The 20,475-nt window shown below is 36.2% G+C and overlaps 1 protein-coding gene across 1 annotated transcript in view; it reads left to right on the forward strand.

Annotated features, from left to right (window-relative positions):
* NUBPL (NUBP iron-sulfur cluster assembly factor, mitochondrial) overlaps window positions 1-20,475 on the forward strand; it is a 186,490-nt gene that overhangs the window by 80,619 nt on the left and 85,396 nt on the right. The window lies entirely within an intron of this gene.

Raw genomic sequence — 20,475 nt, forward strand, 5'->3', positions numbered from 1 at the left:
TTAAGATGGTGCTTGTGTCTCTAGCAGACTCCTGTCTCTTTCTGCTGGACAGAATCCCCACTGATTTTCACAGCCAGATGTTATGTTGGCACCTCTTCCTGACTTTGGTGCTCTGGGTTAGGGAGCCCAGTGTGGGGTTGAGAACCCATGCTCCTCTGGGGGAATCTTTGCAGCTGAGATATTCTTCTGGATTCTCAGCTGCCCATGGGAGCAGGGCCAGCCCTTTTTGCATCTCTGCCCATTCTGCCAGTCTCCATATGACTTCTTCTGTAAATCCTTGGTTATAACACTCCTGTTCAGCTAGTCTTCAGTTAGTTATTCAGGTAGTTGCTCTATATTTTAGTTGTACAGTAAAACCTCACTATAACGAATGGATTAATTTGGGCAAGGGGATTCTATTAGAGCTAAAAGTCCGTTATATAATAAAGTAGGTTTTCCAGATGTGTATGTTAAGAAATTGACAAATTGGTTTACCTATTTTTACTTATGTAGACATGTTTGCGTAATTAAAATTAAGCATGTATGAAAAGTTTAATTTCACAGAAACTTTTCTATATGTATTACAATAATTTTAAATTTATACTAAATAAGTCTAGTAAGTGGATGCATTCACCAGTCACCCTGAGTAAACAAATGCACACGGCTGGGGCGTGGTTTAGCACACAGTGAAACACTGGAGGCACGTGTTCAAACTGCTCCAGAAAGTCACACCACGGGACAACAGAACCAAATACCAAATACCTCACACGTGATGTGATGTGATCACGTGCTAATCATTCACCCAACATTGTTTACAAGCTGTGACTCTTGGATTTTGGATTTAAATATGTAGACTATAGTTGTATATATGTAATATTTATTTATTACTACAGTTTTTTCCAACATATGGCCTATTCTCTAAAAGTTCTTAAAAATAACAGTGAATTAATAACAACAAAAAAATAACCTGTTAATTTAATTATAAGCAAGTTTTGGTTAAAAGCATCTTTAAATTAACAGGATGTTAATTTTCCCATATGACATATAGACTGGAAATTTTATCCATGAAATCCAAAGTCTGTCAAATTGAGGTCCGCAAAATCTAGGGTTTACTGTAATGCTAGTTTGGTCCTGGGAGGAGCTGAGTGTAACTTGGTCCTACTCCACTTCCATCTTGGGTCCTGTCTTAAAATATTAGTGGTTGTAAGGTATCTGTACTCCACAGAATCATATCTAAGTTCTTATTTGGCAGTGGTGCTAGATCTGGAGATTGTCTGACTTAAGATACATGGAGGCATGAGAAAATTACTTCAAATGACCTTCTTTTAGTCATTTATCGTTTAAACAGTTTCTAAGGACATTATCTATTTTTCTTCCTTTGACATTATATAACTAATATAAAGTACCTTCTTCATCCATATTTATAGTATGATATATTAAGTTTTAGAAGTTCCCAGACACTTAAGCAAAGAGATTAAATTTTAAATGATGCTCTTAAGATAATTAAGTTAGCCATATCTAAATATACCAAAGAAATTTATTGCCTTGCATGGAAAAGGTTCTTAGACTATGCATTAACTATAAATGAAGTTATTGTATGTCTTCATTGTCAGTTTTGGGCATCTAACCTTTTTATTCATTGTCTGATTTTTTGCATTATTAGGTACTTAGCAGGTCTCATATTTAAAAACACTTTATTAGGCCTTCGTGAAGCATTAAGGAATGAACACTAGTTAATTCAGTTGGACAGGACAGTTGTCTTTCAGGCACCTAAGACATAACTTTTTAAAAAAACCTCTTTGTACATGAAGCAAAGTTTCTGTATAATATGAATCAGTTATTGCCCTTAGGTTTCTTTGGGACCTTAATCTGAGGCTGAAGAGTCAATTATGTTAAGCCTAGTTTTGAATTCTCCTTTCCCTTTTAAAACTATATATTATTGAACATGGAAATAGAGATATAATATACCCCAGTCTTTGAAATATTTTTCTGAGCCAGTATTATCTAGTAAGTAGCTCAGTTTTATTAATCTAGCAGAGGTTTCTTTTGATCACCATGCATTTGTTCATTCATTTAACAAGTATCTGTTCAACTGGCATCAGATAATCGTTGCAGTGCTTTAAAACATCATTGGACTTTTTGTCATCTTCAGCAGCAGCATTCAGTGCTTACTTACTATGTTTGGGTCATTGGTTAGATGCTGAGGACACAAGGATGTGTAAGACATAGTTCAAAATTGTAACAAAACTTTTAGTTACAGACTTACTGTTAACTTGCAGTCATAAGCAAATGTTTAGATATGTTATAAATTTTGATGATTTTCAGATACTCTTTTACAGTGTTTTACTTAAGGCAATCAAAGTTGGGACTTAGAGAACAAGGCTGAGTATTACATAGTGTTGACTATTCAAGTTGGTGGTATTGTTACAGGATATCAGATTTCACAGATTTCATTTAGGTTCTATGTCAACAATTCTGCATTACATGGAAAAAGAACAAGTTCTCAGGAGTGAGAAAGGAGCCTATAAATATTTATTGCTGGTTATTTCCTTCTCCTGAAATGCCCTTCTTTTTCTGCTGATTGTAAGAAATGACTTACACGAGTACCTTCAGCTCGCTGATGACTGAGTACTTATCTATGCACCTTTGAATATTGTAATTAGTTTTACATGTTGCTATTGTGGATATGTAAGATAGAAAGCTCTTACATTTTTTTTGGGTGGCACCAATGGTGTCCCCCCCCCCCCCCGCCCAAGTCATTTATGCCAAATTTCATCTAGTTAGATCTAGTCAGTGTTGTCATTACTTCATCATTTTTCTCTTGTGTTCTGGTCTCTGTTAACACAGGTGTAGAGACACTTTTCCCTTGATAAAACTACTTAGTGATCTGAAGGTTTAAAGGGTAATTTATTAAGAAAACAATAGAAATAAAGCAAAGCAATGGAAGTGTAAAAAAAGGAGTTTTTGTTCTCCATTGTCAACCACTGATATTCTCACTTCTTGTTCTGGATAGTTTTGGTTTGGAGCTCTGACTCTTAAGAGCTTTTATTTTAACCTGATGCTCAGGGAAGGCCTCCTGCTGCAGCCCGATGATTGTATAGGGTGTCCCAAAAACATGTATACACACTTTGAATAATTATTAATTCCAATGGGTTAAACCTGAAAAGAAACAAACATTAACTGAGTTATCAGAAAAAAGTATGTATACATTTTGGGGGGACACCCTGTATATAGCTGAGCCAGATTATCTTGTGCTCTACGTCAGTGATTAGCCTTCTTAGATCAGCCCTAGTTCTGGTACCTTTGGAGGATGAAGGCACTTGGCCATTCTTGGCCATCAGTTCCTTGAATTTCTTCCTTAGGTTTTAGGCATTTCAATCACATCTTGCTCTGTCCTGGATGCAGGAACTAGCATGCCTTCTCCCCTTCTCCCATTTGGTGTATCGTTAGCTGTTTCACATTGGCTCTCCCCTTTGGCAAGGTTAGGCTTCTTCACCTACCTAGTTACATGTCCTTTTTCCCTAGAACTTTTCAGTACGGTATTAGGTTTCTCATCTCTGATCTTCCCCTTTCTTCTCAGTTCAAAGCTTTGTTTGCTTTGGTTGGCTCTTTTCTCTGGAGTGAAAAACATGTTCTCAGCTCCTTTGTAGGCTAACACACACTCCAGGAATTACTGAAGCTGTGGGCTCAGGTCACCAGTTTTACTTCCCTGTCATAGGCTCAAGTGCTTCCTAAGGAGAGAGGTGGGACCTTGTCCTGATTCTGTCCCTTCATATTAATTTTCATTCTCAGCAGTGAACAGAGATACTTTGTGGATATAGAATGGGGGAGGGGCACAATTTGATTACTCAGTCCAAATGGTGTATAGCAACAGATTTTTGTGATTTTTCTGGCATCTAAAAAAGAAGTAAGGACAGTTAGAGAAAACAAAGCATCTGGTTTAACTTCAAGCCTGAATCTAAAAAGAGAGCAGGAAAGGAAGTAACAGGAAAGAGAAAGGACAGACAGATACCAGGAAATCGAGGTCATCATTGTGGTGTTAACTTGGCCAGTGTTTCATTGATAAAGCAAAGATGCTTGGGTATTCTTTTGTGTCTGATGGCACAGAGAAATGTTTTTCATTTCTTTCTTTGTGTATCTACCAGAGGGAAGTAATAGAGGTCCTCGGATAGTCAGTTTAATGTAAGGGTGGGCTCTAATTGTAGCTCTGGCGTAAAGGGAAGCATGCTGAATGCTGGCTTGTTTATAAGAGAATTGATAAAATGGACTGTCCCTTTCAGTTGAAGTGAGCAATCAAAATTAGTGCAAAAGGAAGCACTAATAGAAAAATGTGCCAAGCCAGTGAAATATATTGATGAAAGGGGGATAGAATGATATCAGACACAAGTCATTAGCAGCAAAAACCAGTGAGGCTAAAATAATTAGAAAATGAATAAATTAAATGAATAAATTAAAAGTAGGCTAATTGCCAAACTCTTACAATATCCTATTTCTACCTTGAATACTTCAGAAGAATTCCTAACTTTTCCATTCTTTAGTGTTGTTGGTACAGACTTTAAAATATAACCTACAATGATTTGAATGGTGTTTAGGATGAAGGTAATTATAAAAGGTAGGGCCTTGTTTTCTATAATAAGAAGACTTATTATAAAGGTCACATAAGATTATCCACCGGGCCCTTAGGAGAGCTTCTTAGAGCTGTGGCTCTCGTCAGATGGGCAAGGGCTTATCCTATCTCCTCAAGTGCAGGTGGGGAATCATGGTTCAGATCAGAGGTTAGAAGCTTGGTGGAGCTGTTCAGGCTCCCAGAAGATTCGAACATCCCAAGCAGGCTATGAGGGAGGAGTTATAGATATTACTGGGGATTTCTTAGGCTTTGACTCCTATTTATTATTTAGGCAGATACTATATTTACTTGATTTTAAATTACATATATTTAAAATTTTAATATCTCTGAAATTGGAGTGTATTTTCTAATCAATAACATCTTGGTATAATGTTTAGTTATTAATATATTTTCTCTTTGGTGTATAAAATAATGGTGTATCTTTTAATCTGTAGTGTTCTACTTAATGAGATACAATAATTATTTTTGTTGTGATTACTTTAATGCTAATTGAATTGTATTCTTGCCTTTTTCACAATCACTGCAGAGTGATTCCATGTCATTCCTTTGGGTTAGGTTTTTTATTGTTAAAAAACTGCTTTAAACTGCTAGTGGCTGTTTTGGCAACCTGTTGATTCCTCTTCATTCCCCCTATTACTTGCCCAAGACTGCCAGATTGTTCTTACCAACATATAACATCACGATGTCAGTCATTTCAAAGACTGTCAGTGTCTCCTTAATATTTTTTAAGGCAGCTACCCTCTGACTTTATCTGTTCTTTCAAATGGTTAAATTTTAGAAAAATTGTAAATAAGAAAGGCATGAAATTTGCTACTATAGAATCTTTTGTTTCCTGTGAACCTTTATTGATTTAAAAAAATTTGTTAATGCTATGTGATCATTCATAGTTTGAAAATAACACTGTACTAATTTACATTCATAGATGTTTGTGTATGTTTAATAGTCATTTTACATGATATTAGTTAATTTTATGTTAACAAAAAGTCTACCAAAAGAAATGACTAATGGTGAATTAAAATCTCTTTTTTGTTTTTGCATTTCTTTTTTTGTTTTTTTGTGAAGCATGTACATATGTTTATATGTCTATACATATAAATGTTAGACCTTTATAATTAGTTTATTTTAGTAAAGTCTAAGTCTGGCATATTAGTTACCTAAATGTAGAAAGCATCAAATTAAATTGGTTGAATTAATGTATTATCCTTAGATAATTCTATACTACTAAAAACAGCTACCTGTTGTTGAGCATTTTCTATGTGACAAGCCTTATACTATTTACTTGCATTATCTTCTTTAATCCATACAACTCTGTATAATAGGTACAGTTATTTTTATTTTGCAAGTGAAGAAACTGAGGCATACAGGGATTAAATAACTTGGACAAGGTTCCACAAGTAATCTTTCTGATTCCGTAGGTTGAGCTTTCAGCTAAACTGTATCACGGAAGTTTTAAAAGGTTTAAGTTTTCATTTAAAAGAGTGAAAATACACTTTAATATCACCTCTGAAATGCGAATTGACATTAATATGTTAAGAGTTTTCCTTTGTCATTTGGCTACAGTTTTGTATTTTATACTTTGTAGATTATACTTCCTATCCGAGAGAATGTACTTGCGATTCTCTTTACTCTGATATTCTTTATTTACTCCATTGCATTTTAAAAAATTTAGATAATATGTTATTTTGGTGCAATTTTTGTATGGGGGTGTGTTATAAAATCTTTTTAGTAGTGTTTGGCAATGAGAAGTTTGACAAACCCTTCTATCTTATAATGTCAGTAACTATATTAACTTAATTCACTTATAAACTGGTAAAGATGATGATACATATGTATTATGGAATATTGCTCAGCCATAAGAAAAGATGAAATACTGCCATTTAAATTTGGATATTAGCCTAATATGTTGGAAATACTGTTACTGAGAATTTTTAGGTATTGTAACTCAGAATGGGAATTCCTTATAAGTACAGTTGGTCTGGACCATAGAATTTTCCAGCCAGAGAGGCTGCTGTAACTGGTTCTTTTGGACACCTTGAGGCCTACTAATTCTGTTACACTCCATATTCCTGTCACTCTTGGTAATTACCTAAATATAAGCTTCTCTGGTCATTAACATTTTTTTTCTTTATACTATTTAGGACTTCCTTTCTCTTAAACCTAAACTTTCCTTCCCTTTCTTCCCAAATTTTTGTTTTGTGTTTCTATAGCTTCAATATTAAATGAATTCTCCTTAATATCTTTAATGGAAAACTCCTCTATCTCTTTGCCTTAACTGAAAATTGTGATTCCTTGTAGACACAGCTTTTCATGAAGTCTTAAGTGGATGCAGATCATTCTTTCACTTATTGTCTACCATGGGTTTAGGGCAGGGGTGGGGAGCCTTTGTTCTGCCAAGGGCCATTTGGATATTTATCATCATTTGCAGGCCATACAAAATTATCAACTTAAAAATGAGCCTGCTGTATTTGGTCAAACATTTAATTAAGTCACCCCTAATGTGGCTGGAACTGCTTCTCTTTGGTGAGGCCTTGGCAGGGCCAGAGCAAATTATTTCAGGCTGCATCCCCCACCCCGGTTTAGGGTGAGGTTCGACGTACTCCTTTTTCCCAGGGCAGCTTTTCCTCCAGTATTCCTCAATACTTACATTCTTTTCAGTAGTCATGATTCTTAAAAGTATAATCACCTTCTCCCTCTTATTTTTGGTCACTGTTTTTCATGTGTAAAAGACATTGACACTGCCTTTTCACTCCAATTTTAGCCACCAGTTTGGATGATTCGTAGCCTTTCAGTTTTCCCCCTCAGTGTGAGTGCCCTCAACCCCATTCTGCTTCAGCCATCCACTCTCATGGCACTCCCTCCATCTCACCCCCAGGAAGTGCTCATTTTACCCATCTTACCATAGCCTTTCATCCTTCAGCCCTCTTACTACAGCTGCTACCCCTCAGGTTCCTCGACTGTCCCACTCTGCCTTTTCGTACCTTTCATTTCTTGCCCAACGTAGATATACATGACCCATTATTTCACTGCCTTGCTCATAACTTCAGCTTTATTGTACCCTTTTCTTTACATTGTATCACCCACCCTAACTTTAATCTAGAATGGATTCAACATTCTACTTTCTCTATTATCACAGTGAGGCTATTGGATGATGCTAGAGAGGTCCTTGGAAGTGGCACTATGAATTAATGATTTCCAAATTGATTGAACCCTCTACTGTCTAGTAATTCCTGGAAGTTATTTTCTTTCATGCTTTTCTCTATCTCTCTTGCCTAGAAACCTGTCAGCCTAAGTAGCCCTCTCTTACACTCTCTGTGGGAAATATTTAAAATCTGCTTTGTTATTCTGAACACTTCTATCCTTCTGCCTCCCCCTCAGCTTTTATTGGATGATCCCATTTTTCTGCTTCACAGAGAAAATTAAAATTATATGGCACAAACTTTCTTAAGTCCCATCTAGCCCTCTTACAAACTTACCTGCATCTGAACTCAGTCTTGCCCTCTTCCTTTTTGTGCTTTGGCTTCTTTAATCTTGATTAACTCTTTCACATCAGCATTTAAACATGCATGTGGCGGACAGTATTGGCTGGCTATATAAAGGTCATTCCCAACCCCCATCTCCCTTACTGCTTCAAAACAGAATTTGGAAAATCAAGTAATTTCTCAGCTTCCCTTATTGCTAAGAGTGGTCATATGACCCAGTTCTAACCAATGAGATATAAGGGAAAGTCTGATGGGGATGGTAGTTCTAGATAAGATGTTCTGCTTCCTAAAAGAGGGGCCAGCATTGTTCTTCCCCTTACTTTCTGTTGGGAATATGTTGAAAGGGTACCATTTTGTGGCAGAGCAGAAAGATAGAAAGAGCCTTGTTTTGATGACATCACTAATATTCTGAAAAAACCCTAGAGTTGACTACTTTCAGACTTTTTGTTCAGTAAGCAATAAATGTTCTAATCACTTAAGCATTGTTAGGTGGGTTTTCTGTTACTTGTAGCTGAAATCATAAGTTTTTCCCAATTAAAAAAACACACAAAAAAGCAACTTTATTTTTATTCCATTTGGCACCAGTCTAATTTTTCTTTTCCCTTGCTGCCAAGCTTCTTGAAAGAATTTTCTAAATCTCTTTCACTCCTTCATGTACCATCTACTTTTGTCTATAGTCACCTCCACGATGCTTTAGCTAGGACCACCAGAGATGTCTTTTTATGTGTGTGTGTAAATCCTTTGTATACTTTTCAGTTCTTATTTTAATCTCTCTGCAGTATTTGATCTATTAACCTTAATCTTGAAATACTCTTTTCCATTAGCTTCCATAACACTACATTCTCTGGATGTCTACTTTTTTAATCTTCTCTTTTTCATCCTACTTTATAGTTTCCACTTCCTATACTCATTTTTAAAACATAAGTCCTTAGCACAGGTATAATTATCCTAATGTTCTTAGGCTCAGAGACCCTTTACAATTCAGCTCTTCTGATCTTGTGCTTTCCCTGGGCAATGTCATCCAGTCCTGAAGCCCAGATACATATGTTCACTCCTGAGTTGTAGAGACACCCATTACGTGCGCAACTGCCTACTAGATGGCTCTGCTCGACTGTCTCATAGATGCCTCAAAGTCATGAAGTCCAGATTGGAGCTCGTCATTGTCTCCCACACACCTGACAGACAATGCTTGTGAAAGAGACTCAATGTTTGGCACTACCATCCACGCAGCTATTCAGGCCAACATCCTAGGTGTCATTCTGGACTCACCCTTCTGCTTCTTCCACTGTTCATACTTACTCTTCCACTGTTCTCCCATCTCTATTGCTGCCCCTTCTCCACGGCAGTCCATCTGTATCTCTCCCATGGGAAAGCTGTAACAGACTCCACATCTATATCCCTATGTAATCTGAGATAGCCTGTTTTTCTTAAATGCAGAACCTCATCATGTTACTTTCCTGATTTAGACTCTTTAGTGACAACTTGTTTTCTGGACAACAGGTCAAAATCTAACTTGGGAAATAAGGCCCTACGTAATCTGATCTCGGCTTATTCCCCCACTCCCATTCTTTGCTTCAACTGTCCTAAACTATTTGCTGCTCCTGGATTCATTTTGTTCTCTCTTGCCTCTAAGACTTTTATCATGCTCTTCCGCTTTCTGGAATACTCTCCTCTATAACTTCATCTCCTCCTGCAGGTCTCCTCCTTTGGGAAGGCCTTCTGTGATAACGCCTTCCCTCACACCAAGAGCTCTTGTGTGCTTGCAACGCCTTGAAAGGGCTGTACACTCTCGTCTCAGGGCCTTTGTACATGCTGCTTCCTCTGCCTTCTGTCTCTTTCCTGCCTTCACCCTGTTATTCCAGAAAATGTTCTGTGGTGGTCCTACATTTCCCTGCATAACAGCTGAGAAATTTCTTCTGTTCACTTTGTGAAATTTGAAGCAATTCTGTTGCATTATTGTGATTTAGAAATTTAGAATTTTGAACAGTTTGCTTTTAATTTGTGTCTTCTTCTCCCTTAATTTAAATTTTCACAAACAAAGCACAAGCCTAAACCTGCTTTTTGGCTTTATGCTTCTCCAAGCAAGCGGACATAGCCTAACTTGAGAGTCAGCTATGTGCCAGAAGTCAGCTGATACTGTTTGCAAAACTGAAAAAAATAAAATAAAATGGCATTTGCAGCTTTAAGCTCTAGCCATTGAACCTGACAAGCTCTGACATCTCTTCTCTTGGCTGCCTCTTACTTCTTTTTCTGTTTCCATGGAAATGGACATCAGATCATAGAAACATAGTGAGATACTGGTGGCTAATTGCTGTTGCAGATTTCTGAATTCTCTTTGTTTGTGGAGTGATTATTTTAGTGACTCTATGTAGTATGTGGTAGTTAGCCAAAACATCTAAGGCAGTTTCTGGGTTTGAATGCCAGCTGATGTTCCTAAGTGTCATTAACTAGTATCCTAAAATGTATTCCCTATTTCAACTCCCAGGGAAAAGATATTTTAATTTAAGAACTGTAATCTTGTCAGAAAGAAGTACTAGATTTTAATCCAAGAGACTTGGCCCTAGTCCCAGATCTGACACTGTCTCACTATGTGACCTTAGTCAATTTTGTTAAGTTTATTGAAGGAGCCCATTGCTACTACTTAGCTGTGGGGCTTTTTTATAAGTGTCCCAGAGAAGAGACTGCCTCTCTACCAATGTGTTTTAATAGAAAACATAGAAATAAGATATACAACTAATTTTAGAAAGGAAATCAAACCAGGCTTTTAAACATCTAATATGGAAAAATGCTTTTAATTCCAGGCCTTTGTTTTCTCCTTCTGTAAAGGGATCAGAATAAGGCTTGTCATATGGCTAGGAATGTTAGGTTAAGATTCTCTTTATAATGTTATGTGGTTTCCCAAGACAGGTGTAACCTATCTTATGGCAAAATGATTAAAATTATAGTTCAAAATTTCTCTTCATTTCCTATTTAATGAGGGAAGTTATTACATTGCTTATCTAACTTGTATTTTATTCACATCCAAGATGTAGGAGGATTTGCCTTAGCCATATGCCTCTGTAGTTTATCAATACCAGGTCAGGATTTCCTTGTAAATCTAAATTTAGAACTTGGAAAGCCAGGTATTTGCTGAGCCACTTCTTCAGCATATAATGTCTGCTTTATATCAAATGATCCTGAGTAATTGAAACTGAGTATGAGCAGAATAAATCTCTTTTTGCATGACTACGGAGAATAAAATACAGGTTTATACCAAATTCTCACTTATAGTTGCTTGTGTACAGGCATAACCATATATGATAAGACATTATAAATAAATTAAATGGGAAATAACCCATTTTATACTTTGTGGTAAATTTTTCAAAGGAAAAAACACCTGCCTTTATTCAGTTTGCTGTGAATTTAATTTCCTATAACAAACCTGCAGTAGACTTGGGTCTGGTCGTGCCAAATTCCCTCTGTTTGTGACACAGCTGCAGGCTTCAGCAGACTTACCACAGGCCCCAGTGCTTTAAGGTATAGTGCTTTAGAGCAAAAGTTTATTTTTAAGTAAAAAATATGCTATAGTTGTAGTATAATTAGACAATCAGAAAAAAATATTCCAGAAATTATAATTGCTCATTACCACCCTGTCTAAGTCACTGTTGACTTTTTGGCATATTCTTTTAATTTAAAAAATTCTACCAGTATATAAAACAAAACTGAGATAATACTGCAAGTTCTCCTTTGTAGCCTACTTATTTCATTTACCATATTATTGATATTTTACCGATAGTGTAGCGTCTTTTAAAATGATTTTAATAAATATGTAATATGCTGTCTTAAATGATTCTATATTTTATTTAACTTTTAAGCTATTAATAGATATTTTGATTTTTTTACAAACAGCTCTGTGCAGGAGCCTATAGACTTTGTTTATGCCTTCAGTCAATGTAGAAAGTGCCTATATTGTCTGGTTTTCCAGACTGGTACCTCAGTAGTATTTACTTTGACTTATTGTTGTCAACCACATCCCAATAATTTTCTCTCCAAAATGTCTCTTGAATTCATTCTTCATCTCTGTTTTTGTTGTGATTGCAGTAGTCCGAGCCTTCATCATCTAACTTGGAGGACTGCAGTAGTTCCATACATAGCTGGTCTTCCTACCTCTGGTCTCTTCTTTCAGTGTATCAGTCATTTTGTGGTCAACTTGTCTTGCTGAAGCATGGATATGCTCATGTATTTCCTGGCTTTAAAGCCTTTGATATCTGTTTTCTTGTTGTCTGCTGCATAAAATTTTACTCGTTAGCCTGATATTCAAGGGGATTCATATTTTGACCCTGTCTTATCCATTTAACCTCATTTTTCTCTTCTCCTTTCCACACCCCACATATCCCAGGCAGCCTTCCCTGAACATAAGGTGTTCTCACAACCCTTCATGTTGTTTGTGCCCTTTCCATTGCCTGGATTGCACTGTTCTCCACCCCCTTTATTTCCTTATTCCCTTCTCTCAAGACTTCAGCTCAAATACTACCTATCCTGTAAAACTCTGCTGTCTAATACAGTAACTATACTAGCTACATGTGGCTATTAGATTAAAACTAATTAAACTTTAAAATTCAGTGCCCTAGTCAAATTAGCCACATTTTTAGTGCTCAATAGCCCTATGTGTTAGTGGCTATTGTATTAGATCGCCCATATTAAACAACACTTTCAGCATTGCAGGAACTTCTGTTAGGCAGCACTGCTATAAATTCTTTTCTAATGTAATTGATTTACTCCTTAGAGTTTCTATAAACCTTAAGACTAATTATTTTTAAAAGCCCTTGAATTCCTTTATGAGTAGATGAGCAACGAATCCTTGTTCTTTTCATCTCTAATACCTAGAATAGTGTGGCATGTAGTTTAATTTCAAAATGTCTGACAACAAGCAAATGTGTAAAAAACAACGTGAACTTTGGGGAGTCATGAATAACGACAATGCTAGGAAGTCTTTCAAGCCTAGAGAAATGCTGATGCCTCTTTGTAAAGTGTATAGTTAGGCAAAATGCTCAGTTTCTGTGATCCTTTTACATCTCATCATTGGGGAATAATGCATGTTTCTCCTACAAAACTTAACAGAAGGCCAACATTTACTGGACCTGTGCCAGGTATTGTGGACATTACACAAAAGTGTAAAGCATTTCTAGTGGATTCCACACTATTGCCTGTTTTTATTTCATGCCCTGAGAGAAACAGACATTTAGGGTGGCTTATTTTATGCCTGGAATTCTTACCTTCTTTACTTTATTACATTTTTGTAATATTTTTATGAGGTAGAGTAATTTTTTTCTGTCTTGTAGATAAGGAAATGGAAGCATAGAGAGAAGCTAAGTAGCTTGCATAAGGTCACATATATCTGGGAAGAAGCTCTTTTGGTTACACTATAGCTGCCTCTCCTATAACCTCATTTGAATTGTTAATGCATTCAGTGCTGATGGGGTAGCTTTGGTGATTCATGTATTTTGTAATTGTTCAAGATTGGAGTATATTTTAGTTTTTGGTTTTAAGAAAAACCAACAGCTTGAAAAAATATTAAAAAAGGAAATCATAATGCCCTGCTGTTAACATTTTGTGATTGACTGCTGTGGCCTGGTAACACACTTGGGTTAATGGGATCTAACCAGATCAGGTTAAAGGAAAAACCATAAATTCTGTAAGTAGAATTCTAGAAGCCTTTCTGAGGTACTTAATTACTTTGTGAACTGCAATTATCATTTTATGCCATTGGTGCTCCCTCCCTCTCTCTCTCCCCCCTCCTCTCTCCTTCTCTCTCCCCCCCCCTTTCCTCCCTCTGTCTGTCTCTCTCTCTGGCTGTCTAATTTTCAAAAACTTCCCAAAGCCCAACATCAGCATTTAAAAATCCACACATATAGTGATGGAAGATAAGACAATAGAGAATGATCAGGGCAAGCTTGTCTGAGAAGTGATATTTAAAGGAGACTTGAATGGAAGGAAAGGGGAGCCATCCAGGTGTTTGGGGGAACATTTCAAGTTCAGGGAACAAGTACACAAAGTGAGCAGGGGAGCCAGGGACTAGATCGTCTAGGACCTTTTAGGCTATGGTAGGATTTTGGGTTTTAGTCCATAGACAATGAAAGCCATTGGAGGTTTTTGAGCAGTGCAGTGACATATTCTGACCTTTGTTTTAAAAGGACCAGTTTGGTGGTTTATTGTAGACTGTAGAGTATAGAAGCAGGAGGATGGGAAGGAAGGGCGAGAAGAATAGAAGAAGGGAGACCAATTAAGAGCCTATTGCCCTGGGCAGTGTGCTCAGTGGTTAGAGTGTCAGCCTGTGCACCAGAGGGTCTCTGGTTCGATTCCCAGTCAAGGGCATGTACCTGGGTTGCAGGTTTGCTCCCCAGCCCCGGTCAGGGCGGGTGTGGGAGGCCACCAGTTGATGTGTCTCTTTTTCATCATCCCCCCCCCCCCCCGCTCCCTTCCTCCCTTTCACTCTCTTTGAAAAGCAATGGAAAAAATATCCTCAGATGAGGAATAACAACAACAACAAAAAAGAGCCTGTTACCAGTACTCCATTTTAATAGAATAGAATAGGTTCTATTATTTTCTCCATTTTTACGTTAGAACACAGATGCCTAGAAAGGTTAAGAGGCTGTTCAGTGCTACAAATCCAGTCCGTTTTGTTAATTCCTGCCATGATGTTATACTGCCTGACTCCCATGAATGAGTTTAAGAATTTGGGGCATTGTATACTATTCCAATATGGCTAATATGTATATAAATTTCAAATGGATGTTGTCTTTCTTGTTTTCTTACTAAATAGCAACTTGTGAAAGCATATATTACATAGAGTTTGTTAATGAAATAATTCAGTGTATCTGTATGGAGAGTTATATAGGTAGGACAAGAACATGTATATTCTTATTAAAAGATATTTGGTCTTAGAATGCTTTTTTTCTTCTTCTTTTTTTTAATCCTCACCTGAGGATATATTTTTTTCCATTGCTTTTCAGAGAGAGTGGAAGGGAGGGAGGGAGAGAGAGAGAAAGGGAGAGATGTGAGAGAGACACATCGATTGGCTGCCTTCCACATGTACCCCAACCAGGGTGGGGCTTGAGCCTGTAACCGAGGTACATGCCCTTCAGTCCTTGGGGCCGATGCTCTAACCACTTAGCCAAACTGGCCAGGGCAGAATGCTTTTATATTAGAACAGGATTCTTGTTTATGCAACCAACCATAAACTAGTCTGAGAGTTAACTTCATTATAACATTGGTTCATGGAAATCATGAAAGCTTAACAATTTAATTAAAATGTGAAAACCAGCACCATTTTTAGGTAACATGCTAAAGTGAAAAGAGCATGAGCTTAGGAAGACAGTATGATCTTTGTAAAAATTCCTTTAATTTTTCCAAGCTTGATTTCTTCATGTCCAAAATAAAGTTAGTATTAGCTACTTCATTGGACTGTTATGGTAACTAAATATGATAATACAGCTCAACTGTCAATGATATTGCTTTATATATAAGGGTTAGTTATATTCTTTCTAATTAAAATCAATATTAAGGGTTTGAGGAGGATAGTTCAAGAAAATTTAGCAATTACTAATTCATAGCTTAAATTCTTACAAAACCTTAGTATTTTTACTCATTTCCTTCTAATCTTAAGGATCATGTCTTTTCTTTTTTTAAATTTATCTTTATTGTTGAAAGAATTACAGATGTCCCCCTTTTTTCCCCATTGACCCCTTCCACCCCATACGTACCCCCTGCCCCAGGCCTTCACCATACCGTTGTCTGTATCCATGGGTTATGCATTTATACATATAAATTCTTTGGTTAACCTCCCCCGCCCCAAGGATCATGTCTTAAAACGAGTTGTAAGAGTCACTGGTGGAATTGTTTTAGCTTTTTGGAGACAAAATTCAGAAATGCATAATAGCTATCTCAAAATGTGTAAAGGGCTGTCAGGTGGAACAGGGATTTGTTCTTTATGACTCAAGAGAACAGAACTATGATCAGAGGGTGAAAACTACAGGGAGGGTTATTTTGGCTCATTAAATAAAGACATTTCCAAAAATGTCTTTCATTGAGAACTATGTGCATTGCTACATACCTTTTCCAGAATATGTCAGACATTGAAGGTTTTTCACTAGTTTCAAGATTTCTTCAACCTGAGAATCATCATTAGAACATAACCTGCATGAAAGAAGAAATCTTGTCTTTCTTGGGTACCACGGTATCCCCAGTGCCTAGTACTGTACTTGGTACGTTTGTTGAATGAATGCATGAATCAGTTATTCTTGGAGGTCATCTGCATACTTCAGTCCTCCTCTTTGCCTTAAGTTCTGATTTTTGGTTGATGGTTTGAGTGTTTGAGTTAAAGATAAGGGAAACTAGGGGAATTGCTGGTTGGTAAGAAAACAGAGGAGTTTAGTGGAAGGCTTTTCAATAGTGGCACTGTTGATATTTTGGGAGGGGCTGTTCTGTATATGATTGGATTTTTATCAGCATTTCTGGCTGCTGAATACTCATTAGATGCTAGTAACATCCACTCATGACAATGAAAAATGTCTCCGAACATCGCTAGATGTCCTTAGGGAGCAAATTGTCACTTGTTCAGAACCACTGATTTAGCGGATAACCCACTAGCACACACTCTTGCAAATACACAAATCCAATATTTTCATTAGATGAAATTAAAGAAAGTGGTGTCATTTAAGAAAGCTCATTATAAATTATTTAAGATGAGCAATGCCCTGGTATCATGAGACGTATGTTCAGGCCTGCATATAGCTTTATAATGAAGTCATCTGTGTAATACTCTTGGGTTTCTAACTTTACTTTGAAGCATGAAGTTGATTCTTTATTTTAGCTTCTCAGTAAATGAGGGCTTACCATATATCTATATCTCTGTCTCTATCTCTATCTCTATATATCTATCATCATCTATATATCTATATCTATATCTATCTGTATATGTAATTTTTTTTTGTGGTGGTAGAATTGTTTATGCTGGGTTTTTAGCCCCAATTGCTTTGACAACCATTATATGTTGCAGTATAGGTGTGGAGAGTTCAAAACCAGGGGTTGATGGAAATGGTGGCTTGCAACTATCAAAGACAGCATGAGGTGTAATTGCAGAAAAGGTTGTAGTAGCAGAAAGCTGAGCAGCTGATCAAGGATTCTAGAAGCAGGAATACTAAGAATTTTTTTTTAAAAGTTATATATTTAGATATATAAAATTTTATATTTTGGTCTTAGGGATATGATCATCTCATAACAGATATGGTTTCATAAGTAATTATAGTCTACACCTGTCACATTGGAAGTCAATTATTTTTAGGCTCTACTGAGTTTATACTTCTTTACTTCTCTCCCTAGTATTTATGTTGAATTTCCTCTTGTTTAAATGGCAAGTTCTAATAAATCTTTGCTCACATTATATTTTCACTCAGTATATTTTCTTGTCAAATCACACTTTCTTCATAACTTATTTTACTGAACTATTATTCATGGTCGTAATTTAATTATAAGCTAGGCATTGTTGCATTTTAATATGTTGAGCTTGCATATATATTATGATGTAGTCATTTCTAAGATATAGGAGTCTCACCAGGCATTATTATAAAGAAGCATCTGTCAGCATTTTCATTATAATTCATAATTTATTTTTAAGGAGTTTCTGACTTATCTATTTCTAAATTGCTTTGGGTTGAAACCTAGTTTGGAAGTTGTTGGCTGAAATCCAAATTTTGTTGTATTATAGAGGAAAAAACTGAGGCTAGTATTTTTGACTCCTTTGTGTCACAGCATTTAAAACACTCATATTTTTAGTGGATTCAGGTGCTTTTTACTTGATATTTATTTGTTCTTAAACCCAAGTGAGGAAATGGAAACTGACAGCCACTTAAATGGGCTTGTTTCTTGTTCCGGTGCTGTGCTATAAAATTTTTGATAAATTTATTTGAAAAGTATTTACTGAGTAGACACATTAAGTATTTTGTTAGAACCACCTTAGAACATGAAAGTGCCTTTATAACGCCTGTAGGAACTTGCAAAAGCATCAGCTGTAATGAGATTTTGGAGACAGCTCTTTGGTTGAGAAAGTAAACAATAGTCTAGTGATGGAAAGTTGGGGTTCTTATTCTCCTTGTTTCTCCTGGAGTGGTATTATTCTGCAGTCACTAACTTGATTGATTCATCCCCCCTTCTCTTTTTTTGTGAGATGTTTTTGTTGCTATTAGTAGATTAATCTATTACTTGAAAGCGAAAGTTGTTACTTATTTTGTACTTGAGATTTTGGGGTGCTCTTATGAAGCTGATTACCTGTATAAAAGGTGAACTTTAATTAATGTAGAATTTTATACAAAATGTAAAGCATTAGGAAATTTAAGGATCAAAAATTAAATGAGTTCATTTACTTATAATTATTCAACAAATATGTATATCTTACCTCTTATATACCGGGCACTCTATGCAGAAGATGTAATGATAAGTAAAACAGGCACAGTCCCTACCCTTTTGTATAATCTAGTAAGGGAGTTAGATAATGTGCAAGTAAGCAAACACAAAATAAATAGCACTTATTTATTTTGGTCAAGTTTAATAATATTTCAAAGGCTTACCCTTTTATAAATGATCTGTAACACAGAAACCTACATTTAAATGTATGTGTTTTATGTTTAGTGGGAAACAAAGATTAAAACATCATATTACTTTAGCTACATCTAAACTCTTATTATTTCCACATTAATGGAATCTTTTTGCATATTCACACATATTATTTATTTATTTTCAAATTAGTAATTGTTATCTTAGGAACTTGATTTTTGTGTATTTTTCTTGTATTTCTTAAACAGTGTTATTTATTTCAATAGCTTTTCTATAGGATTTCTAGGTAGTTCGCCCTTTCTTTTGTAGTGTTTATACCTCTTAATTGTTTTGCTTTTCTTATTGCATTGTCTAGAATCACCAGTTGAATTTTAAATAGGTACAGTGTTAGTAGGCACCCTTGTCTAATATGTGATATTGATGGCAGTGTTTCTTCTCTTTCACTGTTAAGTATGATATTTGCAGTACATTTCTGTAGATCCTTTTAATAAGTTAAGGACATTTCCTTTTATTCCCAGTTTACAGATTTAGGGATTTAGAACAAACAAGATTCTGTTTATATCATGTGCAGTCTTGGTAATTTGGACCAACACTCCTGCTAAAGACAACTGAAGAAGCTGGATAAAATATGAAAAACGAATTCTTAGAAGCATCTGGGAGAAGATGAGAATTCATGGAAATGAGACCATTTTCTCAAAACTACTTTTGTTCTAAGGACTTTTGTTTATCATAACCTATCAATTTTGAAGCTGAGGTCTGCTTTCAGATGCCTCACAAGACTAAGGGGGTAGGATATAAGTCAAAACCTGAGTTCCCCAGGAATAGTTTACCCCTTATTCTGAGCTGGAACCACATAATAGTGAGCCCTCAGAGCCGGAGTGAACTGATGTTAGCTTAGCTTTCATAAGAACTTGCAGCACTGCTTCCCATGATTTGCCAAATCGGGGGATTTTAAATCTAGAACTTGGATTAAGACGGTCTTGGATTAGTAGCTCTAAGAGAAGCAATAGAAGTTCTCTTTGGAGGAGGATGCTATCATCCAATGCATTATTTTATTTTTTCAAATACATTGTACAGCGTGTAGGCAATACAACTGAAAAGAGAATTAATTAGTGAACCAAAACATAGTTTAGAATAAACAATCCACAATGCAGTGTGGAATGTTAAAAAGTAGAACATGCAAAGAAGAGGGTGAGAGACAGACATTTGATACAAAGAACTAGAAATGAAGGGAGCCAGTTTGAATTCCAAATTCCATCCTTAGCTTATATAATAATTTTGACTTAGACATTATTTTTGTGCCTCTGGGTTTTATCATCATTTCTAAAATGGACACTGTGTCAGTGTTATTTTTTACTTATTTAAACTTTGTCCAGAGATTAATAAAGTTTAAAAAAAAAAATTCTCCCTTCTTGCATTCAATCATGTAATTAAAACATTTACTGAGTAATATTTCCAGACCCTAAGGTAGGTGCCATGAATGGAAAAAAAGAACACTTTGTTCATGAGAAGCTCACAGATTACTGTCAAATGTCAGCTTCTAACTGGACAACTGAGAGACTGAATTTCTGTCAGTGCCCTGTGCTCTGAAAGTCCATAGCCAAATAGTACTGCTGCAACTATTCACTGTTGCAGATAATATTCAGGAATAACACTCCTCCTCTTCTAGCCTTCCTCAGAAAAGAGTAACCACAGAATTTATTCTGAATCGTATCCACAACTCAGTCAAATTTGTGAGCTAAGGATGGGATTTAGAATTCAAGCTGACTCCACAGTTCTAGTTCTTTGTGTTGAAAGGAA

Source organism: Miniopterus natalensis, chromosome 1, assembly GCF_054644295.1.
Source record: "Miniopterus natalensis isolate mMinNat1 chromosome 1, mMinNat1.hap1, whole genome shotgun sequence".
NCBI lineage: Eukaryota > Metazoa > Chordata > Mammalia > Chiroptera > Miniopteridae > Miniopterus > Miniopterus natalensis.